Below are 10,716 nucleotides of genomic sequence, written 5' to 3'. Positions count from 1 at the left end.
CATAGTGCTGCAGTCTCTTTATGCTATAGATGTATGCTAGTTAGAAACATTAAAACATATTTAAAAGTGTCAAGGGCTTTCAACTGGCGATAAAAGTAATCAGTGAAGTTAATACATTTATGAGTGTTCTATGGCTGACTGGAAGATTTTTAGAAATCTTCCACCCCAGCATTTTCTTAGTTTCCCCTCTTATTTTTATTCATCTATATAAATAAAAACATTAAAATGTCCTTCCCCTCTACACTTGAAAGTCACAGAATTGCTGTTGAACAGTTACAGCTGAGAGGATTTTAGATGTGTACATCTTTATGTTACTTTTTCTGCATTTAACAGTAGTTGATTTAGAAACAGTATTTTTTCTCCCTTTCTTTCCTTAGCAGAAGATATTTTTAGCTTAAATGCCTTTTAAACTTTAATTTACAAATAAAATGTAATAGTTCTGTCAATTCATAGATCTCAAACTTCAAAGCACCTCAGAGAGGAAGTGACTTGCCAAAGGTTACAGAGAAAGTCAGCAAGAGAGCCAGTAATAGAAGCTAGGTTGCTCGACTCCCAGGCAGTGCCTTGTTGTGAGTAGAGATTGCTGCCTCATCCTTAATACTGCTTTTAAGGAAATAAACCCTCTCTCTAGCATTCTTGAAAAGTAAAACACTTTTTTGTTGTTGTTTTTTTGTTGTGTTTTGGGCACAGATAGCGAGCCTGCCAAATTCCACTTTGGAACACTAGTGTAAATTTTGAAGTAGCAGCTGTGAAGTCAATAGTCACTCTGTTTTATACTCTTGTAACTGGGATGAGAACCTGAACCACTACATGCATCTCCATTTGCATGCATCTCACAGATTTGTGGGTTGCGGTGCAATTACACCAAGAACATTTTTCTTTTCCACCCGCCAAAACTTTTGGAATCTCTTCCAGAATGTGTTGAACAATTTTCCTTCAACATTTTCCCTGCTGGGATCATCTCCTCCAGTAAAGACAATTCTTTGTGGTATCCATGGGAATTGCTTTCGTAATTAGAAGCGTACCCAGCACCGATCAGAGAGTGTTCAAACCTGGGAACTGGAACTAGTAGGCGGGTCTGGTTAAATCTGCCCTGCCACAAGGAGAGAAACCCAGTTATTGTTTAAACATCCTTGCCCCATCCTTTAAATAGGATTTGGGAGTAGGGGAAAGAGGTGGGGGGGAAGGGGACATTTTGATTTTATTTTACTTCAGAGTGGATTTTTTAAATCTCCTTAAACTTCATTGGACAGAGAGAGTAGAATCTTAGGCTTGAAATCAGTAATAAATCCAGTTCAGGATATCAACTCTCCAGCAACAACAGCTACTACTGTTTAAACAAAGTAGCATTCAAAGTATTTCTTCAAAGTTGCAATAAAGATTAGGAACATCTAAGCAAAGGATGATTACAAGAGACAAGCCACAATTCTGCTCTCATTTGGACCCCTGCAAATCTGAACTAGCTCTACTAACGTCAACAAAGATGCATTGGTGTTAACCACTGTGAGATCAGATTCAAGCTGGATGGTTATGTAACTCCCTTATAGGAAAACTGCTTGTGTGTGAGATTCTTACTTGGATGCAGGAGGAATTATTTGTATCCATCCAAGCATAGCCAGAAGAATATAGCCATTTTGGAATCTAAAACTAGTCAACTTAACTTTACCTGGTTTTGTTGGTGCAAAATAAATAAACCAACCTCAAAAATTGATCAACTGATGACTTAAGTCTACCAAATATTAGAAATATATACACAGTCCTGGACTATTATTAGTAAATATTTATATTATGTAGCAAACACCTAAATCTGTTTTACCCATCCCATCTCTATTCCAGTGATGCTAACAGAGAATTACCTTAGCTGGGTTCTTTCCATTATAATCAGAATGATTCAAGCCAAAATTGCTTTCATTCATCCTAATATGTGTGGCTCAAAAGCTGTTTTCTGCCTTTTTTCTTCTGTTGTAAATATTCAAGTAGATGACCAACCTGCTGTTTGCCTAATGAATGAACCTACCCTGGGGAAAAGAGAAATTTCTGTTACTTCTGATCTCTTATATTAAGCTGAAGAATTTCCACCTGTTGTAGGTTTGCAACACCATCTGCTGTTTAAAAGCAAGACAGCATTTGAGGTACACATCACACAAGCATTTGGGTTTGTTTAATAAGATACAAATGTGGAAGGGCTTTGTGTAATTAGCACTCTCCCTCACTTCTACTTTTTCAAGCTCCTGAATATATTTCATCTTGGTCTTGTTTATGGTGAGTAGTGTTGTGCTTTCTCCACTGGGAAACCTAGAAGGTTTCATCATCTGATGAAGTGAGCTGTAGCTCACGAAAGCTCATGCTCAAATAAATTGGTTAGTCTCTAAGGTGCCACAAGTACTCCTTTTCTTTTTGCGAATACAGACTAACACGGCTGTTCCTCTGAAACCTAGAAGGCATGTTGGCCAACTAGAGATGGTTAATAAAATCTAATGGCCACAGGCTGCAAAACAGGGATCTTAATCCATATCCAAACCATCCCAAAAGATGCTCAGATCCAGGGTTTGGGTTTGTATTTTGGGATAATCTTTGGCCACCATGAGAGGATGTGGATGATTTGACTTTTCTTTTGCAGCCCTGTCTGCCCCACCCTACCAGCATAGCAGATTTCTAAGTAGGACTGTTCTGTTCCCAAACAAACCTCATCCAAAAGGAGCTTGTTAAGAACTCATTCTTGGAGAAGAGCGATCTACTTCTTGGAGAACTATTGATTCATAAATGAACCCTCTTGCTCTTCAAATCAAGATGTTTCCCTGACTTATGACACTGCCAGGGTGATGCAGAGTGAATACACTAACCAGGTCCCCTGCTGTGAAGGTCAGATATTGACCTTGTAATATAAACCAAAGGCCCCAGTCAGGATTGCGTGACAAACCTTCCCAGTCTCTACTGAGATTCTTTGACTCTTCACCCAAGAACCTCTCACTGACGTTCCCCCCACTGGAAGCTAGTCCAACAAACAGGTATATTTTTGCAGTGTCATTCCAGGTGCTAGCAGACTGGTTCACTTTGTGAAGAACCTTTTGACAGAGGAGAGAGGCTGAGAAAGCCAGAAGGCTTATGAGTGGAGGCAATGCCAAGGAGCTGAACACCTTCCTTTGATTGGTGCGTCAGACCTGAGCTGAAGGGATATCTCCTTTAGTACATCTATCAATCTCCTTACTTCTTGGAGAAGTTAGTCCTGTCTTCTGTAAAAATATTTGCTTAGAGTTGGGATGATTACAGTTAGGCCTGTCAAGTGATTAAAAAAATTCATTGCAATTAAAAAATTAATCGCAATTGCACAATTAATTGCACTGTTAAACAATAATAGAATACCATTTATTTAAAGATTTTTGGATGTTTTCTACATTTTCAAATATATTGATTTCAATTACAACACAGAATACAAAGTGTACAGTACTCACTTTAACTTTATTTTTGATTACAAATATTTGCACTGTAAAAACAAAAGAAATAGTATTTTCAATTCACCTAATAAGTACTGTAGCGCAATCTCTATCATGAAAGTTGAACTTACGAATGTGGAATTATTTACAGAAAAATAACTGCATTCAAAAATAAAACAATGTAAAACTTTAGTGCCTACAAGTCCACTCAGTCCTACTTCAGCGAATTGCTCAGACAAACAAGTTTGTTTACATTTGCAGGAGATAATGTTGCCTGCTTCTTGTTTACAATGTCACCTGCAAGCAAGAACAGGCATTCGCATGGCACTGTTGTAACCGGTGTGGCAAGATATTTACATGCCAGATGCACTAAAGATTCATATGTCCCTTCATGCTTCAACCACCATTCCAGAGGATATGCATCCATGCTGACGACAGGTTCTGCTCGATAACAATCCAAAGCTGAGTGGAATGATGCACGTTCATTTTCATTATCTGAGTCAGATGCCACCAGCAGAAGGTTGATTTTCTTTTTTGGTAGTTCGGGTTCTGTAGTTTCTGCATCTGAGTGTTGCTCTTTTAAGGCTTCTGAAAGCATAGAATCATAGAATATCAGGGTTGGAAGGGACCTCAGGAGGTCATCTCGTCCAACCCCCTGCTCAAAGCAGGACCAATCCCCAATTAAATCATCCCAGCAAGGGCTTTGTCAAGCCTGACCTTAAAAATATCTAAGGAAGGAGATTCCACCACCTCCCTAGGTAATGCATTCCAGTGTTTCACCACCCTCCTAGTGAAAAAGTTTTTACTAATATCCAACCTAAATCTCCCCCACTGCAACTTGAGACCATTACTCCTTGTCCTGTCATCTGCTACCACTGAGAACAGTCTAGAGCCATCCTCTTTGGAACCCCCTTTCAGGTAGTTAAAAGCAGCTATCAAATCCCCCCTCATTCTTCTCTTCCGTATACTAAACATCCCCAGTTCCCTCAGCCTCTCCTCATAACTCATGTGTTCCAGTCCCCTAATCATTTTTGTTGCCTTCCGCTGGACTCTTTCCAATTTTTCCACATCCTTCTTGTAGTGTGGGGCCCAAAACTGGACACAGTACTCCAGATGAGGCCTCACCAATGTCGAATAGAGGGGAACGATCACGTCCCTCGATCTGCTGGCAATGCCCCTACTTATACATCCCAAAATGCCATTGGCCTTCTTGGCAACAAGGGTACACTGTTGACTCATAACCAGCTTCTTGTCCACTGTAATCCCTAGGTCCTTTTCTGCAGAACTGCTGCTGAGCCATTCTGTCCCTAGTCTGTAGCGGTGCATTGGATTCTTCCATCCTAAGTGCAGACTCTGCACTTGTCCTTGTTGAACCTCATCAGATTTCTTTTGGCCCAATCCTCCAATTTGTCTAGGTCCCTCTGTATCCTATCCCTACCTTGCAGCGTATCTATCTCTCCTCCTAGTTTAGTGTCATCTGCAAACTTGCTGAGGGTGCAATCCACACCATCTTCCAGATCATTTATGAAGATATTGAACAAAACCAGCCCCAGGACTGACCCTTGGGGCACTCCACTTGATACCGGCTGCCAATTAGACATGGAGCCATTGATCACTACCCGTTGATCACTAGCCCAACAGTCTAGCCAGCTTTCTATCCACCTTATAGTCCATGCTCCACATCTCATCCCTCTTAGATTCTGGACAGCACTTCAGATCCTTGGGTCAAGTGCTATATAGCATTTTTAGAAATCTCATATGGGCACCTTCTTTGCATTTTGTCAAATCTGCAGTGACAGTGTTTGTAATCAAACAACATGTGCTGGGTCATCGTCCGAGACTGCTATAACATGAAATATACAGCAGAATGCAGGTTAAACAGAGCAGGGGACATACAATTCTCCCCCAAAGACTTCAGACACAAATTTAATTAATGCACTATTTTTTTAACGATCATCATCAGCATGGAAGCATGTCCTCCGGAATGGTGGCTGAAGCATGAAGGGGCATACGAATGTTTAGCATATCTCGCATGTAAATACCTTGCAACACCGGCTACAAAAGTGCCATGCGAACGCCTGTTCTCACTTTCAGGTGGCATTGTAAATAAGAAGCAGGCAGCAGTATCTCCCGTAAATGTAAACAAACTTGTTTGTCTTCGCGATTGGCTGAACAAGAAGTAGGACTGAGTGGATTTGTAGGCTCTAAAGTTTTACATTGTTTTTGAGTGCAGTTATGCAACAACAAAAAAATCTACATTTGTAAGTTGCACTTTCACAATAGAGATTGCACTACAGTAGGGGGTCTCAAACTGGGGGTCATGACCCCTCAGGAGGTCGCACGGTTATGTGGGGGGGGTCGCGAGCGGTTAGCCTCCACCCCAAATCCCGTTTCGCCTCCAGCATTTATAATAGTGTTAAATATTAAAAAAAGGTGTTTTTTAATTTATAAGGGGGGGGGTCTCACACAGAGGCTTGCTGTGTGAAAGGGGTCACCAGAACAAAAGTTTGAGAACCACTGTACTACAGTACTTGTATAAGGTGAATTGAAAAATACTATTTCTTTTATCATTTTTACAGTGCAAATATTTAATACAAAATAAGTGAGCACTGTATACTTTGTATTCTGTGTTGTAATAGAAATCAATATATTTGAAAATGTAGAAAAACATCAAAAATATTTAATAAATTTCAATTGGTATTCTATTTTTTAACAGTGTGATTAATCACGATTAATTTTTTTAATTGCATTTAATTTTTTCAAGTTAATCGCGTGAGTTAATGGCGATTAATTGATAGACCTACTTTTTACATGACCATTTATCTTCAAAACATTTTTAGAGGTGGAGGGAATCTCTTCCCAGAATGGAGTTAGCATTAATAGCTGCTGTTCCAATGTAACGGAAGGAGGAAGGCAACAAGTTAGCTATGGTCATTAATCAAGACATCTTGGTATTTTAATAACCAGAGGCACGAAATAGCAGCTCCAGCTTTAGAAGGGTGAAGGAAGGTTTTATTCAGAATTCACTGAAGCTAGAACTCATTGTCCTATAGAAATGTAGGCATCATCTAGTTCCCATACACCCCTGATGGAGAAATCTGTTAAAATTCTATTAAAACATTTGTTTTAAAAAGAAAGAATCAAATTGGAAAGAATCAAATTACATCTAGGCAATACAGTAATCCACACACAAAATCAAACATGTCCCTGAACTAAAAGGACTCTCTCTATTCCCTGAAAAAGAGCGTAATATACTGGATATTTTGGCCACAAGAGGGTGCTGGTACACACAAGTCAGACATACTTATTCTTCTGATTTGTTATTTGTTTTATTTTGAAATACAAGTACATGCTGAGAAAACTAGAAAGTTGTTGATAAATGTAAAATAGGTGAGAATGGTCTTGTGCAATTCACACTCTGTGATTGGAGGGGACACTCCAGTAAATCAAATTGTGGTAAATTTAGAAGGAAAAAAATGAAAAAAATTTACAGTTAGCCTCTGAAATTCACTGAACTCATGAGACTGCTGAAAAAATGACTTTTTAAAACTAATAATTTTGGCTGGATAATTATGAACATTAACCTTTGCAGGCATAGACAATTAAATACATTTCTAGTCTGGTTTCCTGTTTGACTAGGTGCAGTACCATATCCTTAAGAGGAAGGCATAAGGAATCCTATATATAGTGCAGTTATAAAATAATCTACCCAGTGGGGAAGTTTCTTCCCAATCACAGACAGTTAGTGGCTGATTTATGCCCTGAAATAGGAGGGTTTAATCTCTTTTCAAGGGCTTATCCTGGCTTTTGCTGCCAGAGCAAAGTGAGGTCTTATACTCGATGGCATCTGCTTGTCTGTAACGTGATAACTTTTGAACACTGCCTCCAGCAATTCCAAAATGTCAGGGAATGATCTACATGTGAATGAATGGACAGAACCCTATTGATTTTGGTGAAATCTGGAAAACTGGCAGGTGGCAAAAGAAGGACATATGGAGCTCCTAGCACTTGTTGTGCAGACCCAGCGACTTCAGCCACCTCTAATTGTCTCCAGATCAAAGATTACTCCTGCCACCCTTCTTAGCTCTGATGATCCTTCCAATAGTTTTAAAATGTTGATACCCTGAATAACTTATCTCCAAGAGAGAAAGAAAAGAAATGGGGGGGGGGGGGGGAGGGAGGGAGGCAAAGCAACAGAGCCCCTGGTATAGGGGAAAGGGTGTTGCAGGGAGTCCTTGAAATAGAGGGGGATGGAAAACAGAAAGCTTGTGTGGAGAAAAACAAGGAGCCCCGGTATGTGCAATGCGCTCAGCCAACAGTAGCAACAAACAGTGTGTCCTCATGGTAACAGTAATGTTACCTGTTGAAGTGTCTAGTCCTTTTTTTTAGGTTAAGGTTAATCATGTTAAATGACTAAGAAAGCAACCACCCACCTCCCTCACAAGTAAGCATTTGTCATTCATCACTATCAGAGCGCTTTACGAAAGGAAGGAAAGTATTGCCCGCTCGTATTTAAGGAGAGAGAAACTTGTCTGCAGTGGTTAAGTGACTTTTCCAAGGCCACCTGAAGCCAATGGCAGTCAGGAAGAAAATGCCTACCCCCCAGCTCCAAACCCCTGGCTTTCTGCCTTTTCTGTGAAAGAGCAGGTGCCTAACCCCGGCCAGAGGCAGGATGCTGGACTAGATCGACTAACTGATCCAGTACAAATACATCTTATGAAAAAAAAAAAAAGCTCACTAACATTCTTTCCAGTTTAGTTGTTTATGGATTTGCACAATACTGCTGCACAGGGTCATTCCAGCTGGACCCAGATATAAGAGACAAGAGGCTGCGACTTCTAAAGCCCTCCTCCCTCACACACTGACAACAGAAGCAAATTTTAAACACCACTGGGTTGCAACTAAGCATATAAAATCATAGAGCAAGAAGTCTCCAGGGAGACATTTCCTCATGTGTGAAGAAATTAAATGCACCATTTGATCATCTAGGAGATCAACCCCAATCTCTTGTGGCATTAACACCCACGGAAGGATAGGTACAAGGGCAGTCACAGACCCTTGTAGAAACCTACAGCTGGATCTTCTGCAAGTAAGCTCAGAGCTCACCATCCTGAACTTAAGGGAACCAGTATAGACTTAACCTTTCACCAGGAACCATGTAATAAAGGGAAAAATCACTTCAACCTTTCCCTGCTTTTGGTCAAGATAATTAAGACTTGATCAGCCTGTCCAATGTAAACTAAATGAAAGTTACTTACCTGTAACCAAGGTTCTTTGAGACAGACTATATATTCACACTCTTGGGATATGCACTGACCCGTTCAGCCTTCTATTAGCAAAACCTAATCAGTTGCTCAGTCATCCCTCTCGTCCCCAACCCTCAGGGTTGGAGCACATCCTGAAGGCACAGCTACAAAAGGGGGCACAGCAGTGGTTGCTGCCTCAGTTCCCTCCCCACTAATGCAGAACCATGAGTAGACTGGACTCCACTGAAGAGGGGAAGGAGGGGGAGGCCTGTGAATATGCAAAGTCCATTTTGAAGAACCTCAGTTACAGGTAAGTAACCTTCATTTCTTCTTCAACTGTCCTCTCCATATTCCCATGCTTGGGATAGGTTAGTCAGAAGTATGTAAGAAGACTGGATGGCAGGTAAGGAGTCCTAACTGAGCAAAGACTGCTGAACCAATCTGTCAAGCAGAGCAGCTGCCTTCGCTGCAGTATCTAACACATAAGAGTCAGTACAAGTCTGACGTGCACACTTGGTAGCAAAATGGGATTCCCTTTGCCGTTACCCACCTATGAGAAACAATGTGTGTGATAATCTCAAATCCTTAGTTCTGCCTAAACAGAATGATAACACTCTTTCAGCATGCAAACAATGTGATTTTGCTTAATGCCTATTTGAATGCTGTTTGGAAAAAAAATACACTGGCAGACTAACAGGTTGGTTAACATGAAATTTCAAAATTACATTTGGTATAAACAGTGAGTGAGGATAAAGAACTTCTTTGTCTTTATGGAAAACTATAAATGGGGGAGGGGGCAGTCAGCCATCAAGGCATGAAATTCATTAACCCTCCTTGTGGATATTATTACTATGATAAAAGCAGCCTTAATTGAAAGGTAAAACAGAAAACAATTAGATAGTGGCTCAAATGGGGGTGAAACACATTGTAAAAACACTAAGTTTAACTTCCAGGAAGGAACAGCATTTTTCAGCTGCAGGATACAGATTGAGTGCACCTTTCATAGATCTCTTAACAGGCTGATGGGAGGCTACTGATTTACCATCTATAGGTGTATGAACCGTTGCTATTGTGGCTAAATATACCCTCCGTGACACCACAAACTTTTGTCCTTCAATAACAAGTACTCGAAAACGGATTGTAGAAAAGCTAACGGAGCTACAATCCTTATAACCACCACCTAGAGACAAATCTTTTCCATTTCAACTTCTAACATTTTCTAGTAAACAGTCTTCTTGCAGTTAGTAATACATGTTGTACATCCTCCGAGAAAGATTTCTCTATTTCCGGCAAAGACCTATTACCCAGGCTCTAGGTGTAGTGAAGATGGATCCTGGTCATCCATCCTCCTCTGCTGCTGTCAGAGCAGGTCAGGGGCAGTGGGAATACTTTGATGTTTTCTTTGACAGAAGGAGTAAGTCGGTGTACCAATGCTGTCTCAACCACGCAGAAGCAATCAGAATCAGCCTGTCTGACCTTCCTTATATCTGTCCGAATTAAGGGACGAAGGTGGGAAGGCATACATCAGATCTGTACCCCAGTTGAGGAGGAAAGCATCCATCAAAGTGTATAGGTCCCCACCTGCCCTTGAATAAAAAATAAAATTAAGAAAAAGAGGACATTTTGTGTTGAATATTGTGGCAAAGAGATCTGTATTTGGAATGTCCCAGAGAGCAAAAATTTCCCTGATTACAGTGACTTTCAAGGATCATTTGTGCATTTGATCTGTTATCTGATTGAGGGATCCTGTTATATGAAGACCAATTGCATAAACTTGGTGAGTAATACACCACTCCCAGAGTCTCATTGCCTCCCTGTAAAGCTGGAAAAAGCATGCTCCTTGTTTGTTTATATAATATATTGCCGTCAAATTGTCTGTTGCCACCTGCACCACACATTCCTTGACTTGAGGTAGGAAAGATTTTAGTGCTAACCATATTGCTCTTAACTCCAGGATGTTGCTACACAGATGACACTCATGCTGGTTCCACAAACCTTGTTACCAGATGTGCACCTTGGTGCACCATGATTTGAAA

Source organism: Caretta caretta, chromosome 19 (assembly GCF_965140235.1).
Source record: "Caretta caretta isolate rCarCar2 chromosome 19, rCarCar1.hap1, whole genome shotgun sequence".
Lineage (NCBI taxonomy): Eukaryota > Metazoa > Chordata > Testudines > Cheloniidae > Caretta > Caretta caretta.
The sequence above is the reverse complement of the archived record's forward strand: the minus strand, read 5'-3'. Positions refer to the sequence as shown.